At 37.3% G+C, this 23,053-nt stretch overlaps 1 pseudogene; it reads right to left on the bottom strand.

Moving 5' to 3' along the window:
* Positions 1-105: 105 nt before the first annotated feature.
* LOC132311833 (protein SUPPRESSOR OF K(+) TRANSPORT GROWTH DEFECT 1-like) lies at positions 106-9,544 on the bottom strand (annotated as a pseudogene).
* Between the last annotated feature and the right edge of the window lie 13,509 nt (positions 9,545-23,053).

The raw sequence follows: 23,053 nt of genomic DNA on the forward strand, positions 1-23,053 counted from the left end.
ATCTTGTTGACTAATGATCTTTACAGAATTATATTGAGTTGTTTGCACTGAAATGAGCACACTGCTATAGCGTTCTTATAATTCTTTCAAAGGGTGACATTAATGTGACAAGATCAATCATCATAAAGAAACACTTCCGTTACTCTGTACAACATCCAAATGGTTCTCTAAATGAACAAACAAAATTATCAAGACAGTTTTTCTCCCAAATTTACAGTATTGGGGGAGATTTTATGCAACCTCTAAGATTGAAGCTAAATAGAGATGGTTTACATAACAGTACAGGTTTCAATGGCTGCACTCAAGAACTTTGGTCTTGTGTCCCGTATGAGAAACACAATCAGCCCTCTTCCCCAAATTCCTTTGTGAATCTCTCATGCACCTCGAGGTCTTTTTTGCTCACGGTTGGCTTCTGTCTTGTCAGTACTTTGTCAAAATCTCTTCTCGCGATAGGCGGCGGGTGGATCTGCAAGGCAGTCATTTATTTTGATGAGAAAGCAAGCAGTAATTTTCTGGTTAATGAAGGAAGAATTATGTCTGCTGGGATTAGCAAATATTATCTACTCGGGAAACAAATGTGCTTTGAGAATAATGTTACCACCATCACTGGATGAGGAGTATATTATTATCCTAGAAACCATGCCTTTTCCTTTTCAATTCATTCAATCATATTTTTTAGTTTTCTTTTCCTTCTTTTTCTTATTTTTACTTTTAATAAGCATGCTGTAATTTTGATGATGATAGTGCAATTATCGAAGTTCTGAATATTATGAGATCATGAATGTAATATATCAATCCTATTTTTATGACTTCCTGCCAAAAGGGAGGGGCAAAAAAAATTATTTATTGCACATCCTCAAGAATTATGAACATTGACTAACAAGGCCTTGGCTTGTGGTGTACATCTTCCACCTCTCCCAACTCCAAAGAAGAGGTCGAGCCCATAGTTAGCAAATACGTGCATTATCCATGTATATATAATAGTGATAATAATAAAAAAACTGTTTCCTGCATAAGGTTCAAACTTTAACAAATAGTACTCGTATTTTTGAATTGAATCATATATAGTACACGTATTAAACGTTTTAAATATTATACATTATGAAAAATATTTCACTTATATTATTTTTTTTTAAAGATTAAATCGTCTGTAATCATTTCATTAGAAGAAAAAAAGCATATATTTATATATATATATATTTTTAAATAAATGGAAAATTATAGTAACATGACCAATAATTAACCTAATCAAGTAACCATTTCATTTTCCCAGTTAATAGGAAAGTTAATAATTTTATATCTCGTGAGCCACAAGTGGTATCATATAACACTATAAACCTAGGTAATTTTTAAATCTTTTGATGAATTAATTCAGCTACGTAATTATACGTCCTCTGTGATAATTATATATTAATAATTGTGGTAAAAAACAGACAAACTCTTTCTTTGTAAGTTCAAAAAAAGAAAAAAAGAAAAAGACATATAAACAAATAAATATGCAATTTGTTTATAATACTTTTACAACCATGAATTTGTTTCATCACTCTTTTATTTTGATTTAAAATTTGGATATGATTTAAAAATAAACAAAATACTATAACAATAATAATTATTCTAAAATTTATAAACAAAAAATATATATAAATGGTACTGTATTTTTACCATGAACTTTTTATTAGCAGTCAAATTATACCCATATATGTATATATGGGTATTTTTACAGTTTAAATATTTTTATGCTGAATTTTCAACGTAATTTTTAAGAGAAAATCATAATAACTATTATTTTTCCTGGTTACATACTTTGCTAACTATGGTTGCACTATCAAAAATATTATGTGTGTGTGTGTGTGTGTGTGCACGTGGACATTGCACAACGCATTCTCTTTGTTTTCCTCGCCAGTAGTGCAAAGTTCGCTATTTTTTGAAAATGTACTGCTGAATAACTCAATTTCATGTGATCCATACCTTTGAAGCTAGGCCTTGTGCTGCTAGCTCCTGCATGTTAATCTGAATTGCACCTGGTTGTCTAGGTCCATAAGGCGTCCAGATATCGTTAGAAGCCTTTATGAAAAACTCAGCATCTTGAGTTTTACGGACAGGTTCGAACAGCACTTCATTTACCTATCATATAAGCAAAGGCAAGATAGTTAAGCGTTTCAGCCATATATCTAAAAACCATACTTGTGAAAGCTAAATAGGAAGAATTTAAGAACTGACATGAACCTAACACTTACACAAACAGAAACATCTGAACCTGAGAACCCTTCAGTTTTACGGGCTAGTTGTTCAAAATCACTTTCACTTAAGTTGTGAGGAGTATCTCCTAAATGTACCTGCTCATATCCATCAATTGGTATAAGAGTGAGAGTGGGGAAAAGAAGAAGGAAAATAAACTAAGCCAAGATGGAGGCATTGCCCTGATTCCGAGAGAGAGAAGATGCATTAAGAAAGTACCTTGAACATGTGTTGCCTTGCCTTCAAATCTGGGAGAGGAATATAAATCCGCTTCTCAAATCGCCGCCTGATGGCCTGTGATTTAGTTTGCATTAGCCGCCAGTAATAAGTAGCATTCTTTTTCTTACTTTCAACATGACGCTTGTGTCCTACACGTGCTTGAACCCTGCACCTCCTCTTTGGGGGTGGCAGTAGATTCTACTCAAACTAAGAGCCAGTATCCAATAAAAATTAGAAATCCCGAAAAATCTTAGGGGACGTTCCTATTTACTAGTCAAGACCTGTAAAGTGTCCAGAATTTGTCACCTGATCTAAGGCATACGGAGTATTTGTGGCTGCAAGAACAAGAACCTTCTGATCATTGTTCCCTACACCATGATAAGAATAATAAACAATTAAGCTTAAAAGAATGTAAGCAAAAGAGATAAACTTATCAATCATAATATGAGAAATGCTAATGAGACAGTGAGGGGGGAATATGTTGAATCACATGCTACTCTAGGACGGTTTGCAAGCTGCAAGAACCGAATCTTGTGAATTGTCAGAAAGAGGATAAATTTTCAATAAATATTCCACAAGGTTGACTTTAAAGACCATACTCTTTCCCATGACTAATGAGTGGACCATGATAGGGCTTTGCTTGACATTGGGGAGTCATCACCACCATCTGGTAGGGAATGTTACACAACCAGCTTTTCCAGCCTATTCTTGAGATCTTGACCTATCATTGGATGGTGGAAGGGGAAGAAGCGGCTAAGGCAATCAGTGATGACTATGCAATTATAGAGGTGGATGACAGTTTAAAATTTTGATAATGACAATTATTTTCAGATACTGGTCATTTAAAGGTTTCAACGCAAAAAAGTTAATGTATCTGGTCAAAATGCATTACAGAGATAAAGTTAACATAACCAGACAATAAAAGGATCAAATTAGCAAAGCATCTGTTCGGTGAAAAAGGAAATTTGATGGTCTCAAAATTGAGAAAAGAAATCTGATCAATAATACAAGTCAGAGTAAAAAAGGGAATGGTAGTCGTAGCTCACAGTTCTATTTCATTCAATCATAATTATTAAAAGATGGATCCTGGGAGAATTCTATTTGTAAAGCATGTCTTTTGGCTCCAACTATAAAATCCTAGAAGCATTCTGTTACAGGAAAAATTCTTTCTCAAATATGTTATATTACCCACAATTTGCATGTGGGAATTTGATCTGGACATCATTAAGTAGAAAATCTATGCAAGAACTTATGTCACTCAAGTCCAGGTATACCATTTCAATGGAATGGAAGCATAAAGTAACAGTTAAACACTTCCAACTGAGCAAAAACTACCTGCATCTGTACAAGTAGTTCAGTTTTAATATGTCGAGATGCTTCACTCTCATTGCCTTCGCCTCATTGGCCGCATAAAGAATTGATTTCGTCAATGACAATGATGGAAGGAGTACTTTCACGAGCCATTTGAAACAGATTTGAAACTAGCTTTTCCCTTTCTCCCATCCATTTTGAACCATGTCTGATGAAGAAATACTGCATAGAGATGGCATTTGATGCTTGTCAATCCATTAAGTAAACTCCAGCTACAAAAATACATTAAAAAAAGTGAAATATTCAACAGCCAAATTTTCTGAAAGAAAGGAAGAAGTGTAACCAAGTGATACTGACGGAGAAAGCACAATTCCACAATACAGTCTTACAACTAGATATGTGAACCAGCAAGGCATACACGGAAGGCAAAGTGGATATCTAGGAAAGTTGCGTGAATCCAAGAACAATAGATATGATCAGGCATACAGAATGCAAATAAAATCTAGACAATCTTGGTTATTTGCAATCAAAAAATGAATAAATGATTATATATATTTACAAACACAACAAAGAAACACCCACCAGGAACTCAAGCAGGTTCACGTGCACCACAAATCAACTTCAACATATTAAACCTACCAAAGGAGAGACCAATGTTATGCGATCTATTAGACAATGACAGCGTTCCATAATTCCACAAAGTATATCATTTGGAAAAACATGATACGTGTTTGACATATTGCAACAGTAAACCCCCAAAATGTCGTATCAGGAAATTGCTTTATAAGTGTCTACATTGGCCAATTCATTATAATGGAAAGTGGAAACAAACATAAACACACACTTGATCATAGCATGTAAAACCTGAAGAAAGTTGAGTCTGCTTCAGTTGCAACAGCTTTGTCTAAGTATGATTTACCCGTTCCAGGTGGACCATACAGTAGAAATGCTTTCCATGGTCGCCTCTTCCCTAAACAAAGGTATAAGATCAACAAGAATCATCAACTGCAAGATAGAATTGTATCATTCCCGATATCCAACTTGTAGCTATGAAGTACTTTGGAAGCATCAAACGCAAGGATAGCACAAAAATGTAATTACAAAGTCTACACACTATCTTTCAGGTTAATCATACATATGTTATAAAGAAACTCCCCCAAAAGTTTCCAGAACAAGACATAATTGAAACTGTTCATGCTAAAATCTTTACTTACCAACTGCTAGTTCCAGAAATTTGACTCAATTACACTAGACAAAATGTAATTCAATCACAAATTTCAGACCAAATAGATTTTCGTTTGTTCATTTAGATACATGAAAGCAAATAGGTAGGCATAGAAGCATTGTATTAAATTTTAGCGCATCTAATGTGATAAAAACATCAGTGGATAGAGCTTAATACAAAAGAACCATATAAGAAAAAGGTAACAAAAGCACACCGATATACACTATAAGGGGATCTCCAGTTATTACAATAATTTGACAAAAGAACATTCTTAATCTAACAGGTACAAACTCATTATGACGTATCCTTGTATAGAACTTGGATTGCAACCCAGTTCTCCACTGGAAATTATAATTCAGAATGATCCCCCAATCACGCCCCCTCCCAGGCCAAATATAATGTTTCTATGTCTATGCCCATTTTTAATCCCCTTGTTTAGCATTTTTCTTCGGTTTGCTTTATACCTGAAATTACTAAATTAGCCAGGGACATAAAAGATTTTAAGGTGGAGCAATTACTTATAGTAACTTTATCTTTAATTCTTATGCTCAAAGATTTAACTCCACAACAGCCAATTCCAACAAAGAGAGATTAGCTAAATATTTTGCACAAATCAATATCTTCCTACCCATTAAACCCGCAGTTATAACCAACGAAGCACAGGTGTGGACATAGGACATAGGTAAGACACGATACGGACACGGTGATACGACAAATCTCGTCAAATATGTTTGTTATTTTTGTTTTCTTATATTTTATATGTCTAATCAACCCATAAGATATTCTAAATTGCATTGAATCCCATTCTTCTAAAAAAATAATCACAAAACCACCCGTCGCATCTTGAAAGTGTTCAAAACATGTCCTAGTCGTGTCCAACTAGAAAATAAAATATTCAAATTTCAGGACACTTTTAGCCGTGTCCAACACGTGTCTAGGTTGTGTCCGTGTGTTCTAGTCTCCCATACTGCCACGGCACCCCAGAGAAGTGGTGTTCCTTAGGTTATGACTAGTTGAGCTGCGCCATAGGCAGACTTCCCCTTTCAAATTAAAAGCAACAAACATTGCAAAAAGACTTATTAATGCATATATGGGTCCTTCAGTATCGTGAACCATGCTAAACTAACCTAAACCAAATGTGTGAATTTCTTGTCTTTGGAGACTGTTAGAAAATGTTATATTTGGAAATATTATTATAGGAACCCTTAAATTACTCCTTGACATAATATTTGATATGATGATATCATGGGAGAGATTCTAGCCTATGATAGAATATTGATTGGAGTGATTTATGGTATTGATTTTAAGAATCTTCCATTAATGTATTTTTTATATTTATCACCTCTATTCCTTCACCTATAAATAGAGGTGATCATTGTATACAAAGATCAAGAGAGATTATATTATAAAGTGATGTAACTCTTTAGGCTCTTTGTGTCGTGGATGTAGGCCTTAGTGGCTGAACCACGTAATATCTGTGTTCTACTGGTTTTATTTATGTCTTTGCTTCTGTTTTATGCTTTACAACATGATATCAGAGCCTAATTTTCTTCCTAGGTTCGGACCCCTATTTTGGGATATTCCTTTAGCATCTGAAATGTTGCTAAGGGTTTTTCGGTGCTATTTGTGCCTTGTTTGGGTTGCCGGTTTGTTCGGCGGTAATATTTTCGCCTTTGCTGTGTCTTCGACAGTTTTTATTGACTTGTTTGAGCTTCCGGTCTGTTCAGTAGCATTGTTCATCACCTTCGCCATGTGTTCGGTGATATGTGGACTTGTTTGGGCTGCCGGTGTGTTCGGTAGCATTGTTCGTCACCTTCGCCATGTGTTCAGTGCTATGTGGACTTATTTGGGCTGCCGATGTGTTCGGTAGAATTGTTCTTCGCCTTCACCGTGTCTCTAACAATTTTATTGTCTTTTTCCAAATCGTTGTTTCATGATTTGATATGCAAGCTGAGCGTTATTTTCATACAGCCTTCAGCTTGAGGGGGAGTGTTAGAAAATGTTATATTTGAATATATTATTATAGGAATCCTTAAATTACTCCTTGATAGAATATTTGATATGATGATATCATGGGAGAGATTCTAGCCTATGATAAAATATTGATTGGAGTGATTTATAGTATTGATTTTAGGAATCTTCCATTAATGTATTTTCCATATTTATCACCTCTATTCCTTCACCTATAAATAGAGGTGATCATTGTATACAAAGATCAAGAGAGAATATATTATAAAGTGATGTAGTCTTTTAGGCTCTTTGTGTCGTGGATGTAAGTCTTAGTGGCTGAACCACGTAATATCTGTGTGTTCTACTAGTTTTATTTATTTCTTCGCATCCGTTTTGTGCTTTACAACAGAGACCATCGTTCTGTTTTTCAAATTGAAAGCAACCAGAGGCAACATACAAACAGAAACAAATATTGAGAAACTAACCAGTGAAAAAATATGGGAATTTGACAGGCAATATAACAGTTTCCTGCAACGCCTGCTTGGCACTCTCAAGCCCTGCAACATCATTCCACTTCACATTTGGCTTCTCTCTGAATATCGCCGAATTAAGCCCAGACCTGAGCTTCGCTTGCTCTGAGGCTTCCCCATCTCCACCTCCATTCTTAAGCTTTGTCTTCAGCCGCGCGGCAACAGCAGCATCCCCATTGGAGGGAGAGAACCAGTTCCTCCTCCATCAAGAACAGCCCAAATGAATTTCTGAGTAATGCAGAGGAGAGGGCTGATAGAGCTGAAGAAACCTGTGAGAAAATGATGGAGTCCATGAATGATTTGAAATCAAAATAGAATGTCTTCTTAACTTATGTTCACACAATTTGGCACATATCGACCTCCATTTGGTAGCGCACAACAGCAACAACCGCCAGCTTATGGACCCTTTGGTTGTCTATTAAATAGTCCTCAACCACCTACGTTTGGCCCATTTGGTCCATACCAACCATTTCAATCTGAGCATCCAGAAGATGATCAACGATTAATGATCGGTTATTCCTAGCATTTCAGATATTGATGCTTAGATACTGTGTTTTTTATGTTTAAATATTATATCTTTTGGTACTTTTTTCCACTTTTGGGCACCCCAGAGAAGTGGTGTTCCCTAGGTTATGACTAGTTGAGCTGCGCCACAGGCAGACTTCCCCTTTCAAATAAAAAGCAACAAACATTGCAAAAAGACTTATTGATGCATAAATGGGTCCTTCAGTATCGTGAACCATGCCAAACTAACCTAAACCAAATGTGTGAATTTCTTGTCTTTGGAGACCATCGTTATGTTTTTCAAATTGAAAGCAACCAGAGGCAACATACAAGCAGAAACAAATATTGAGAAACTTACCAGTGAAAAATTGTGGGAATTTGACAGGCAATATAACAGCTTCCTGCAACGCCTGCTTGGCACTCTCAAGGCCTGCAACATCATTCCACTTCACATTTGGCTTCTCTCTAATTATCGCTGAATTAAGCCCAGACCTGAGCTTTGCTTGCTCTGAGTCATCCCTGTCTCCACCTCCATTCTTAGGTTTTGTCTTTGGCCGCGCGGCAACAGCAGCATCCCCATTGGAGGGAGAACCAGTTCCTTCGTCATCAAGAACAGCCCGAATCTCTTCGGCCCTCCTCAAGTACTTGGTGAATTTCTGAGTAATGTCTTCCTTAATCTTTGGGTTCTTTTCATACTTCAAATGGGTCTTAAAATATTCTAAAGCATTCATATAAAGGGAAAAAGCCTTAGCATAATTCCCCGCGTTATCCTCTGCAGCAGCCTGCTTCGCAAACGATATAGCCTGCTCCTTAAAATTGCTATACATTTTCTAATGACAAAATAGGCACAGAAATCAATCCTCAAAATATCCAAATTGCAATCATATCATTAAAGCTTCTTCAATTCATTGACAATTGATCAAAATCGATTTCCCAATTACCCCTCACTTTCTTCCCAATTGAACAATCCAACACTGAGTTGTTGCTTCGATGGTTTGTTCAAATTTGAGGTGCTTTGAGGCAAATCAATCCTCCAATTCAATCAGATACAAAACAACCCAATACGACAAATTCAAGATGTTCAATTGAGACTTCCAATAAACGAAGCTTAAAGAAAATCCTAGTTTTTAAAAAGCTAGAACAACTCCTTACAACATACTAAAAATACTCTTTGATTTGATGTTTGAGTGAGAGCAAATTTTAGAGGACCTTCAATTTGATCAGAATATGAAAACCCAAAAACTGGAAGACGCTAAAAAGATAATCAAAATCAAATAAGCAATCAAATGAAAACTTGCCTTTAGATTGAGAGATTACTGTACACTGTTCTAAAGTTAATATTTGCGTTACCTATACCAAAATACAACTGGCAGGTGATAGAGGGGTTTTTTTTATAGGCAGTTCAAGTGATAGCTAGTCTTTAAAAAAAAAAAAAAAAAAACAAAGAAGAATTAAAAAAAATATTGGTCCAAAAAAAACAGTGATCGATAGCTTCTCGGCTAAGATAGTTTGTTCCCATGATTAAAGATTCTTCAGTCTTATGCTGCTTTAATAAAGAAGATAACTTTTGTTCCGGGTGGGTGGTGGTGAGAGATGCTTGTTGAATGAGCTGGATGTGTCACTGTTAGGGCGAATCTTACTGTAGTTGATTGACTGTTGACGTCTTATTGTGGGGAGAATCTTATTGTACCTGATTGACTATCGAGTCTAAAGTCTTTCTGTGCTGGAGATTTCTAATCCAAGGCTCGCTATCAGTCTACAATTGCAGATTTGGCCTCCGTGTAACATAATCGGATATAACAAAATCATTTCTTTCAAACTTGCGCATATATATTAATCAACATACATCGATACATACCAATCAACATACATCCCTACTGTATAAATGATAATTTAAATCAAATAATAATGTAAGGGTTTAGTTAAATAAATTAATAATGTCGCTGAGATAATTTTGGTGTTTTGAATATACAAAATAAGATATAATTTAATAAAAAAATTTGAAATATTATTGATAAAATGTTAAATTTTATTCTTACAATACATGAATGTTAAAATATAAATAAATTATAAGGAAACTAATCCTACAAATAAATATAAAAATAAATTCTCTTTAAAAAATACTAAAACATAGAATAAGAAACCTAATAAATACAGCAACAAATACTAAATCTAAAATTTTAAAACAATCTGAGTTCATTAAAGCCTTAAACAAAAATCCCAAAATAATTAACAGTCTCGTATAAGACGATAAAACGTGATTTCGGAACACTAAACAAAGGTTTTCAGCCGAAAACTAGCATGACCCACAATCTAAATCTAGTGGGTTTTTCTTAACATTTTGTTTCCACCCAAAAAACACTATTAATTTGTCAAAAACGGACTTGTCGAACTGTGTCCTACATCAATCCCTCCTACTTCAAAAAAACCTGTCCTCGAATTTGGCTGCAAATAACATGAAGTCTCACCTACCACAAAATCATACTTTTAATTTCCTTAAGAACCTACAAAGCACGACTTCAAAGTATTTTCATTGGCACCTTTCGGAATAAATAGTTCTTCAGTTATAATCTGCTCAAATAATGATACTTCACCAACTTGAAGCCCGAATTCTTCCATATCATCTTGGACAAAAAACACTCTTAGTTTGTCAAAAACGGACTTATCGAACTGTGTCCTACATCAGTCCCCTTTAAACTTAAAGGCAACAAACGGAATTTGCTTCTTTTCAGGTATATCAAATAATTTTAAAAATTCTTCAACTTCTTCAATCCAGTCCAAGACATTTTCAATAATAAAACTTGCATTGAAAGTAAGTAGATCAAGTTTTATCTGAAATTCATTATTGTTGCGTCTACCTCGATCACTGAATATGAACTCCTCGTTATCAGAAGAATCATCGAAATAATCTGCATAGGCTGGAGGCCTACGTGGATAAACAAGAACATAACTCATATTTGGTTGGCTGTGAAACACATCATCAGAGCTAATTCGAACTGAATCATGAACCTGGTTGCCACTAATTCCAAAACTAGTTGCTACAAACCGATCTTGAGTATGCATGGCTGCTCAAGGGGTCTTCACTCTGCGATCATCGTAGGCAAATTGGGTGCTACCAAAACAAGCAATCGTCATCGGCCCAGGGTAAATCAAGGCTCTGATACTAATTGACGTAAGTGGAAGCAATAAATTTGTTCACAAGGAATGGTTTACTTTGAATCAACAAAATGAGGTGTTTTAAATCCACAAAACAAATGATAATTTCAGAGAAATCTCATATTTGTATTGATAATTGAATGAATGATTTTAATGTCTATATTACACTTATTTACAATGAAAGAAAACCCTAATCGATAAGGAAACTAACTGTAACTTAAATCCTTATAATATAAGAAAAACTAAACATAGAAACGATGTATACTAATATCCGAAAATAAGCCTAAAAATAAAATTTTTCTTCAAGTTTTCAACATATTATTTATTGAACTTAACTCTACTTTTATTTATATAACTGTAATCATATTATTTATTATGTTCAACTTCGTTTGTTTGTGTCATTATCAATCAAATGATGTTCATTCTACTTGCTGATATGTTTCATCACTCTTATTGCGTTCATGCTGTGAATGTTGTCCTTAATGTCTTTTATTAAATGTTAAATTCTCTTTGCATCGCATTCCATAAAGTACATGCATGTCAATTTATAGATTGAGAATTCTGGTATGTAAATTTGTTAAATTTCCCCAACATATATCATATATAGTCTTTGTCCTCTTTTTGGTTTTTTTTAATCAGACATGTGTTTTATAATGTCTATAATTGGTATATTATGTTTTTTATTTTGTGTTGAAATTAAGGTTTGGGGTTGACGAATTAAGAAAATGAAGCATGTGCATCGATGGTTCGGGTAAAGGGAAATATTAGGGTTGCTTGGTTTTGGTGCAGTAATTGGACTTCAATTGTAATTTTATGCCATGTTTCTGGAATACTTTTGAATTTCTTTTTGAAAAAAAAAAAAAAATCCCATAATGTTTATATGAAAAACAAACGAGAGTGATTCTCCAGGAAGAGTCATTCTCCTGACGGATGAGGACTAATTTAGATGAAAAATTAAATGAAGGACAATTTCGTAATTTTATTATTAAAAACTGACTTGGAGTGCCACTGTGCCGGTGACCTTTTTTGCCCTTTTTTTCACAGTGCCGGAGACTAAAATGCTCCCTAAATGTTGGTAATAATTTTATATAAAATAAGAAACAATTAATTTCAAAACTTGATTAGTTAATAATTGGAGCAAATAAAAATAACATAAAAAATTGTATCAATTAAAATTTAATAAAAATGTTCTTTTCACCAAATAGTCGAATTGAATTAGTAGTAAATTAGCTTAGGAATTAAAATACTACTGGCCGGTTAGGAATGTGTTATGATATTGTTTTTTTTATATTGATTTTTAAATTTGAATTCATATCATGTTTGGACGGTTGATATTGATTTGAAATAGCTCATTACATATAGGGGTGACAAAATGGGTCAAGAACCATTAACCCGCTTATATATGCCCGCCTTTTAATGGTTATGGGTGAACTATATTTGATTTGAGGGTCAAGATAGTTGGGTAATTTTTAACCACTTAATTTGAGGGTCAAGATAGGTTGAATATGGTTAACCATATTTAACCGACATTTCACCCATCACATAATAAACATATAACACACATCTATTTTATATTGCACTTAACTCATTTCTCCTTCTAAAATTCTCTCTCACAATCTTCTCTATCTAAATTTGTCTCTTATCAATCCCTTCTCTCTAAGTTTCTCTCTCTAGAAACTTCTTCTAAAAAAAATTAATAATTAGAAAATAATTTTCAAAATAAAAAATAAAAAATTTTTAAAACCTTCTGAAAAAAAATAATTTAAAAATAAAAATAATTAATTTTTTTTTTTATAAATAATAAAAAATAAAAAAATAAAAAAAATAAAAAAATACTATTATAGTGTTGGGTGGCCCCTTTTCTTTTTTCATACGTTACAGTTTTGGCAGTTTCACATTTATGCATATGCCCTCCTACCCCAGGTAACCAAACATGCCAATCAACAAAACAAAAAATTGGAATTTTTTTTAAAACAGAAAATCATTTGCAAAATATTGAACAAATCAAAGTTATCAAACTCAAAACTTCTATTAATTTTCAAAAATTCTGAATTCAAGCTTAAACTATTATGCTACAAACACAGAACTCTACTACAAAAAATTATTATCGAAACTAGTCATTCTTAGAAGCTTAACAGAGCTGACAAGGAGAAACAATGAATAATAGCTATTACCTAAATTCAACTCCATCAATAATATTGATCGGTACAGTTACAAAAGAACTTTGACTTTTTCTGTTTCCGTTTTTCTTTTCTTTTATTTATTTTCAGAAATTTTCTTTTTCCATTATTGCGAACGAGGTAGAAATAAAATAAATTGCGAAGGCGAAGTATGTCTCTTGGGAAAAAATGACGGATCTATTCTCTAACGATGAAGGATTTAGTCTTAGGCTATAAGAAAAAAGAATGTTAAGATCCTTCGACCACACACTCGTATTTGAAGTAAAACATAAAATTTATGTTTGGTTTCATTTGAAATAGAAAAGACATTTTTGTTGTGAAGTTTATTCATTTGTGAATGGAAGCAAGTTTGGTTACTTAAAATTTTTTATGCTCGTAAAAAATTAAAAATAAAAAGTTAAATTGTTTCAACACATTAGTTCTACATGTTGAAATCTAAAACAAATATGTTAAAACATGATTTAAGGTACTAGTATGATTTAAAATATGTTCCTCATTCGCAGTAAGAAAGAGAGACTAGCACTTATTAAAAAATTAAAAATAATAATAATTAATGGGTTTATGGGTCATAACGGATTAACCATGTCCATTTTTAACTCGCCCATGTTTAACCCATTCTGAACGGGTTGAATATGGGTCTTGACTCATGTTGACCCGTCTATTTTTAACCCAACTCAAACCCAGCTCATTTTCTATACAAATCAATCAATGAATCACTTTTTATTGTTAAGTTTCAAATACATTTTCTTATATAAATTTATTCAACTTATTATTATTATTATTTTTCTAAGCCTTCATGTTTTCAAATTTCAACCATTAGATGCATATACATACATTTTATATATACTGTGGTCCCATGCTAAAGCATTTGATGGTTAGAGATGTTTGGGTTTATGTAACAGGTATGTTCTTGTAATACCCCAATAATTTTTTTAAAGAGTTTATTTAAAGTAATTCGGTTTCGGTTAATTATTTAATTATGTAATGTGTAGATTTAGTCACCTATTATTTGTGTATGTTAAAATTTTTAATTAATTTTATTTATTTATGCATGTAATATTGATTTTATGTTCTATATATTATAATGATTAGTTTAGAAATTTTATTTGTTATGTTTTATATAATTAATATTAGTTACTTAAAGTATTATATTTGTATTGTAATATATTATTATGTAGTAATAATAATAATAATTACTAAATCAATGTCATGATGTAAAGTTGACATTAGTATGGGATTTCATTTACTAGGGTAGATTTTGTTGTCAATTATTTGACTTAAATTGCATAGCCTTAAGTTAGTTTAGGTGGGAATGTTGATAGTTAATATTTAGGTTAGATATTTGTATTATATATATTATATAAGTTAGTGTATATATATTAGTTAGTTAGCATTCCTTTGAGGGAACTCACGTAATAGAAGAAGAAAGAAAAATATAGCAGTGAACTATTCTAGAAGAGTGAAAGGAAAAGAGAGAGAGAGAGAAACTTAGATCGGTGTAGGTGATTTTTCCCGACTACGTGCAACTGGCGGATTTGTTTCAAATCCATAAGGCAAGTTATTATCTATTTTTCCCCTTTGAATCCATAAATTATTCAATTAATTTATTCGGCTATTTTAGAGGTTAGAAGCATGCTAGGAATTTTAATAAATAAATTTTTAGTTTATTAAAGAGATGAAATTTTAATTATTAAAGGTGTTAGATATTTATTTATTTGCCTATGTAATTAAAATATAGCTAAAAATAATTATTTAAGGATTTGGGAAATTTTCTAGAATATTCTGGAATTTTTCGGGATTTTTCTGTAATTTCTGGCTAATTTTCTGGCGAGATTTCGGTCACCGGCAGTGGGGAAGACAGTCGGAGTAATCCGGTGTGAGGCAGCGCACAAGGGTTCCTATGCACCTACATCAGCGGCCATTGGATTAGCTTTTGACCACTAGATTGATTCTATGTAGCATAGTATATAATAATAGGATACGCGTAATTCAAGAACCGTTGGATTAAAGGATGATCATTGAGATCAATCCAGTGTAGCGCGCCCACAGAGAAACGGTAAAACTGACCAACCAGCACACGCTGCGTTAGCAGGACGCATTATTGCGCGTGTGGCAGCGCGTGCGCGCGCGTGGCTGATGCCAGACGCGAGTGGGGGCGCGTGTAAGCGCGTGGCAGACTCTAAATGCGCGTGGAGGCGCGTGTGAGAGTGGGGAAGGTGGCAGCGCGTGGGGGAAGCTTAGGGAGGCGCGTGGGGGCGCGTGTAGGACCTCTACAGTTGTTGGAAATGTCCAGAATACCCCTAGGGACTGTTTTGTAATTTCCAGAGCCTTAAACTTTAAATTTTGAGCCTTGGGTTGATGTTTTCGGGATTTACGGGACTTTTAATTATTATTTTTACCCGTTAATTATTATTAGGTCTGATTAATATTTCTAAACATTAATTGTATCATTTACAGTATGGATCGTTATGAAACAGATGTAATTAATGTAATGGCATATTTGAATAATAATTGTGTTGTTATTTAATGTTAAATGAAATGATTACATAATTTGATTCATATAAATTGTCCATTGTATATTCCAGGATTATTTATGTTGTTAATGATATATAAATCATTACTATTATGCTATGTACATTTCAGGTAATAAATGGACTGCTAAATAAATTATGTCACATTTATATTATATGGATGTGTTGTCATATAGAACCATGTGAGCTGACTAATAAGTTTAGACTCATTTATACCTTACGCATTCGTTGCCATAGACAATTGAGTGACTGTCGGGGTATGTGGTTTAATATTATTGGCATGTGTTGCATAAGTGATATGCTCAGTATATTCATTAGTACCTTGAGATGTGTTACCACTATGTAGGACTCATAGTCTGTGTTGTCGGTACCGTGCACCATGTATTAATAGCTGATTACCCAGATAGGGAAATGAGACACTTAACCACCTCGTGTGAGTTTAAGTGATCACCGTCTATTCTGGTTGAGGTCATATTATACATGGTATAGTTTCATTAGGGTGTATACAGGTATAGTATACTGCCGAGTATTAATGATTAATTTATTTGATTCTCTGATTTGGGTCATAGTAGAGAGGACTTGCTCGTGGGGTTGACCCATCACTGTTGTTATTTTAGGACACGGTCAGTACCCGTTTCCAGGTTGAGGCTTAGCAGTGTGGGACCACCATCCGAACTCATCTACTCTTACGGTCTTATCCAGGGTAGAAGTTTTATATATTATTTTGTTTTCAGTTTTATTTAGTTCCGACGTTGAACTTTTAGGTTTATATTTAGGGATCCTTGACATAGAATTTCCAAGTTATATAACGGAGTATTGTATTTAATAAAGGATGGATAGATGTTTTGTTATCGAGTTTTCCTTTTCTGTCTAAGTTCTTTTATTATTATCATCTTGTATTCCATGCTTGTATATTATCAATTGTTTTTGATATCCCTCATTTTTCGTGTATAAGCCTGATCAACTTATGCGTGGAAAATGTGGGGGTGTTACAGTTGGTATCAGAGCCTTCCAGATTCGAGTGTCTTAGGGATCTGTGGTTACTATACTTCTGCGTTGTGTATTCTGATAATTAGAGCCTAAGTATTAGGGTTCTTTGTACTTTTTTAGTCGGTCCATTATAATGTACTGATGTTAGATTTTTCTAATCCGACAGAAAAATGGTTAGACGTGGGATAAGGAGTGCGAATAGAAATCGCAGTATTTCCCCAACTCAAGATGAGAATCAGGAATTTACTCCTCAAGTTGCTGGTATCATTGCACGAGCTGTAGTAGCAGGAGTAGCATCTGCTTTACGAAACCAGCAACCTCCTACGATGGCACCTGTTCCTGAACCGATAGCACAGCCAATTTCATGGGACAAAACTCATCACTCGTTCATCAGAGGGAATCCACCATCATTTGCAGGGTCCACGGATGTCATGTTAGCCTATCAGTGGAAACAGGAGAGCGAACATCATCTTCGGATGGTAGTCTGTACTAAAGTGCAGAAACAGATGTTAGCTACTTTTATGCTGATAGGCAATGCGTTGCAGTGGTGGGAGTCTATCACTACCATTGAAGAGAGGACCAGATTGACATATGCTGAATTTCAGACTCGCTTTGATAGCAAGTATTTTCCCTTGTCAGTAAGATCTGCAATGAAGACCAAATTTCTGGATCTGCAACAGGGGGATATGACCGTGGACGAATATGAACAGAAGTTCATCAATTTGTCTTTATTCGCACTAGAGGAGGTGAATACTGAAGAAAAGAAGAGAGACTGTTTTGTTAAGGGGTTAATATGGCCAATTAAAATGGTGATCGTAGGTAGTCCTGCGTATACTACTTACATACAGGTGGTTAATGCCGCTTTACAGCACTGCCAAATAAGGAGTGATTACCGGAAATCCAACGGAGATAAGCAGGCTGACCGAGACTTCACTCACCAGACAGTGGAGAGGGGAAGCAGTAGTGGTACCAAGTTTAATGACCAGGGCAGAGTTCAAGGAAATCAGCCTTGGAAGAAAAACAAAGGAAACACAGATGTGCGGAGAGATGGGGTTTCTAATCAGGTTAGGCAAGTTGGGGTACCTCAGATTGGATAAGAACAGTTTTCGGGAAATCAACAGAGGAGGCAGACAGGTCATTTTCAGGGACGTTGTTATCACTGTAGGGAGATTGGGCATCCAGCTAAGATGTGTCCCAAAGCAGGGACAGTATGGGCAACTGAGACCTAATCAGCCCTTACCTTTACTGGCCCCACAGATACCACGTGGGCAAGTTCAGAACTTTCAGGCACTTCCAGCACCACCACTTCCTCAGGGACAACCTCTACAACAGTTGCACCATGGCAGGGTATATAACTTCATGCCACATAATGGGCAGTCTCCTCAGGCTATTGAGGGTATGTTTTCTATACATGGTAGATCTGCTTGTATACTGTTTGACACTGGTGCATCACATTCTTTTGTGTCTAGATCTTTTGTTAACTTATCTGGTATGACGACTTAGTTTTGTGACCAACCTCTCAATATTTATACACCATTGGGAGTTGGCGCAATTTTACGAGAGCGTAGCGGTGATATTCTTATAAATATGGGCTGGCTTCGATTTCTTGCAAATTTGTTAGTTTTGGATATGCATTCGTATAATGTTATACTTGGGATGGACTGGTTATCTCAGTACCACGCTGAGGAGGCCCGATATGACATGGGCTAGGTGTGACTTGCAAACGCGGCATTGAGTCCGTACAGGTGGGTCAGGCCCATAAAAAGGCACTACCATATGGGCCGAACGCGCATAGGCCCATCAAAGAGGACCGGGACTCATGGAGGAACGGGCCTAGATCCAGCAGTCCATCAATATTTGTAAACCTCTATAAATAGGAGGAGTAAGGTAAAGAAAAGGGTATCTTTTTGGGGGTTGAGAGAAAGGAATACTAGAGAGAGAGTGGAGAAAGAATTTCTTGTATCTTCAATTGGCGCCGTCTGTGGGAAACGCATGGAAGTTTGGTTGATCAATGAGGAATATCGAGTAGATTCAGACCAATTCGGTTGATCGAGACTCGATCTTTGAGAGTTGGATCCAGATCTGAACGATTGTGACCTACTCTGGAGGAATTTCAGTTCTTGAAGCTTTGGCAAAAATGGCTTCAGATCTACGCAACAACGAGTTGTTCGATTGTGGCAGGATCTGACGGATTTAGAGTTCAGACAATTCAGATCTCGTCAACGGTGAGCATAATTCGGAGAATTCGAAACCAGATCTGAAAAATTCACACTCGCGAAGCTCGGATCTACTCGCGAACTTGAGATTAATGCCTTTACTCCGTTCAGGAATAATGATAGGTGAAAGCTCCAATCCGATGGAGGCTGTCCAGCAAACAAAGCTTGAGGAGTTGATGAACTTGATTGAAGCTCTCAAAAAAGAGAATGCAGAATTGAAAGCTGGAATGCAACATCAGCAAATACCTGCGGCTTCGCATCCACTTCCGGTCGGTGAAGGAGGTGTTCAATCTAATATCGCGCGTCAAGGCGAGCAGGACGAGAACAATCAGTCAGCTCACCACCGTGATGAAAGAATGATGGACAATTTGCCGCCAAATGTTCGTCGAGTTGAGGATCACGAAGGATCGACTCACGTTGATCCGCGACATGAGCAGATTAGACGGAATGAAGCCATAACCTTCGATCCGCATCGGGAAAGGTTCGACCGAGAGGAAGTGATAGAGGTTGATCGCCGTCGAGTAGCGTCGCCTTGGCAAAGAGAGTTCATAGAGGAACGGTCATTCGATCCGTCTTACCGGCCCTCCATGGCTACTATCACTCATCGCGGTTCGGAGGGCAGAACCGTAACTCACAGAGCTACCGCTGGACTCCAGAGAGAGAATGAAGCCCTCCGATCCGCAGCTCGGACGGTTGATTCACCATTCACCGACGAGATCTTGAATGCCCCGCATCCAAGGAAGTTTGCTATGCCAGTCTTTATTCTGTTTGACGGAACAACCGATCCGATCGATCATGTGTACCATATCCAGTTGAAAATGGCCCTGAATACGGAAAACGACTCTTTAATGTGCAAATGTTTCCCTACAAGCCTAGCCGGACCGGCGCTCAGCTGGTTCAAAAACTTGCCTAGCAGCTCCATTGGTAGCTTCAGAAACCTGTGCGATCGGTTCATAAGCCAGTACTATGGGAACAAGCGTCCGCCGAAGGACATCTCGAGCCTATTCACGATGAGGCAGCACAAAGATGAACGTCTCCAGGCTTTTCTCACCAGGTTCAATCTCACTAAGAGTATGGTGATCGAATGCCACCCTTCTACAGCGGTTCAAGCCTTCAAGTTAGCCATGACACGTGGAACTCCGTTTCACACCAGTCTGGTAGTGAACACGCCGACGACTATGGATGAACTCAATGAAAGAGCCGATGGCTTTGTGCGCCTAGAAGAAGAGGAGGCAGCTAATGCTCGGATAGCGTCGCTCGTGTCGACCGAGGAAAAGTCCAAGGCAAAGATCAGGCAGAAGCAGGCTCAGCCGCAACGTCAGACCTCCTGGAAGGCAAAAAAAAGGTCCAGGGAGGAAGAGCTGATTACTCCGCTGAAGATCACTCTGGCGAGGCTATATCAGGAGAACAAAGATAAGTTTCATCCACCACTGCCAATTAGGCAACCCCTCGAGCAGAGGGATCAGACTAAACATTGTGCTTTCCATTCCGATTTCGGTCATCAGACTAACGAATGCAGGAACTTGAGGAGGCAAGTGGAGATGTTGATAGTTAGAGGGGAGTTCGCGAGTTATGTTCAAGGCTCGGCGATAGAGCAGAATCGACCGGTGGAACAAATAAAAAGGAGTCATAAACAAAGCACCCACAATTCACAACCAGTTCGTATTATCAATGCTATCCATGGTCGACCCGAGCCTAGTGAAGAGTCAGATGAGCTACTCCGAGCGCGCCTACGGCAGGCGCAGATGAAGAAAAGGGTCAGCAGTGTGAATACTCTACACCAGCAGACCCCGTCGATGCAGATAAAGTTCGACTGGACAGACCTGCAGCGTGTTCAACTGCCCCATGAAGACCCGTTGGTAGTCAGTTTGACAGTGGCGGACTGCTTGGTGCGCAGAGTTCTGATCGATCCTGGGAGCAGTGCGAATGTCATGCCGAGGGACACATTTGATCGGCTCGAGATTAAACAGAGAGGCTCAAGCCCACTGGAAATCCCCTGTTAGGGTTCGATGGCAAGAGGGTGGAGCCCGTCGGGATGGTGGAAGTAGAAGTTCAAGCTGCAGAACGAGCTCTTATGGAAACTTTTGTGGTTGTAGAAATTCACCCCTCGTATAATCTCCTGATGGGAAGAGGATGGATTTACAGAGTCCAAGGTGTACCCTCAACTCTGCATCAGGTCATGAGGTGCCTCGGACCCGATGGAGATAAAGTGATAGACATCCGGGGGGATCAGGTTGCAGCCAAAGAGTGTTATTCCGTCACACTAAAGTATGCTGGGAAAGGGAAGGCGTCCGTCCGTTCGGCAAGCCCCAGATAGCAATTACAGGAACCTCCGCCCGAGCGGAACAGGGTGGAGGAGTCAGTTGACTTGACCGAAGAGCCCCTTCTGGATGTGCAGATTGATCAGTCCAGGCCAGAACGAACTACCAGAGTGGGAACAAGACTGACCAGAGAAGAACAGCAAGAGCTAGTGGACTTCTTGTCCCACAATGCCGACGTATTTGCATGGAGTCACCTAGACATGCCTGGAATTAATCCCTCCGTATCCTGTCATTCCCTGAATGTCAATCCCAAGTTCAAACCAGTAAAACAGAAGCAACGAAGATTTGCTCCAGAACGCAATCAAATCATAGCGGAAGAAGTTGATAGGCTGCTTGATGCGGGATTTATCAGAGAGGTACACTACCCTGATTGGTTGTCCAACGTCGTTGTCGTACAGAAGAAGAATGGGAAATGGCGAGTATGCATTGATTTCACCAATTTGAACAAAGCCTGTCCGAAGGACAGCTTCCCGCTGCCTAAGATTGATCAAATGGTGGACGCCACAACCGGGTATGATCGTTTGACCTTTCTGGACGCTTATTCAGGTTATAATCAGATCCCTATGGACCCCGCGGATGAAGAAAAAACTTCTTTTGTAACCGAGCGAGGAACATACTGCTACAAAGCTATGCCTTTCGGACTAAAGAATGCGGGAGCAACCTATCAAAGACTTGTTAGCAAGATTTTCAAGAATCAAATAGGAAAGATTGTGGAAGCCTATATTGATGATATGGTGGTAAAGAGTAGGAAGAAGGATGATCATCTGAGACATCTGCAAGATGTATTTGATGTATTAAAGCGATACGGGATGAGGCTCAACCCAACCAAGTGCTCGTTCGGTGTGAGTTCCGGTCAGTTTTTGGGACACGTGGTCAATCGCAGAGGCATCGAAGTTAGCCCCGCTCAAGCAGAGGCTTTGATTAAGAATGCCGAGCCAAAGACGATCAGAGAAGTGCAAGCCCTCACAGGACGAATAGCCGCATTAAGTCGATTCATTTCGAAACTATCAGATCGCTGCAAGCCGTTCTTTGACACGATTCGGAGCCATGGGAGACAGGTCTGGGGGGATGAGCAACGGTAATCATTGACCCATTTGAAGGAATATATGCAGAATCCACCAGTCCTGTCAGCCCCGGATCTAGAAGAAAAACTATTTCTATACCTTGGAGTATCTGGTGTCGCGACAAGTGCCATTCTGATTCGTTATAAGGAAGGGGTGCAATACCCGGTATTTTATGTAAGCAAAACAATAACAGAGGCAGAACAAAGATACTTAAAGGCCGAACGGGTGATACTTGCACTTGTAAATGCAAAAAGAAAGTTGAGGCATTCTTTCGAATCCCACCCCATAGCTGTTCTAACAACTTTTCCAATCAGAACGCTTATGCACAAGCCAGAGCTCTCGGGTAGAATGACAAAGTGGGCCATAGAGTTAAGTTCATTTGACATAACGTACGAGCCGAGAACAGCTGTCAAAGGGCAAGCGGTAGCCGATTTCCTGCTAGAATGTGATTCCGAGGATACGGAAGAAGACCTTAGATGCGGCTCTTGGAAACTTTTTGTAGATGGCTCCTCTAACCAGATGGGGGCGGGAATTGGGGTCAAACTGCAAACCCCAGAGGGTACTTCTTTGAGTCAAGCACTCAGACTTGAGTTCCGAGCCACCAATAATGAAGCGGAA

The sequence above is a fragment of the Cornus florida genome, unplaced genomic scaffold (genome assembly GCF_030987335.1).
Source record: "Cornus florida cultivar Cherokee Brave unplaced genomic scaffold, ASM3098733v1 CherokeeBrave_3.0.0_Hap2_Chr06, whole genome shotgun sequence".
Taxonomy (NCBI): Eukaryota; Viridiplantae; Streptophyta; class Magnoliopsida; order Cornales; family Cornaceae; genus Cornus; species Cornus florida.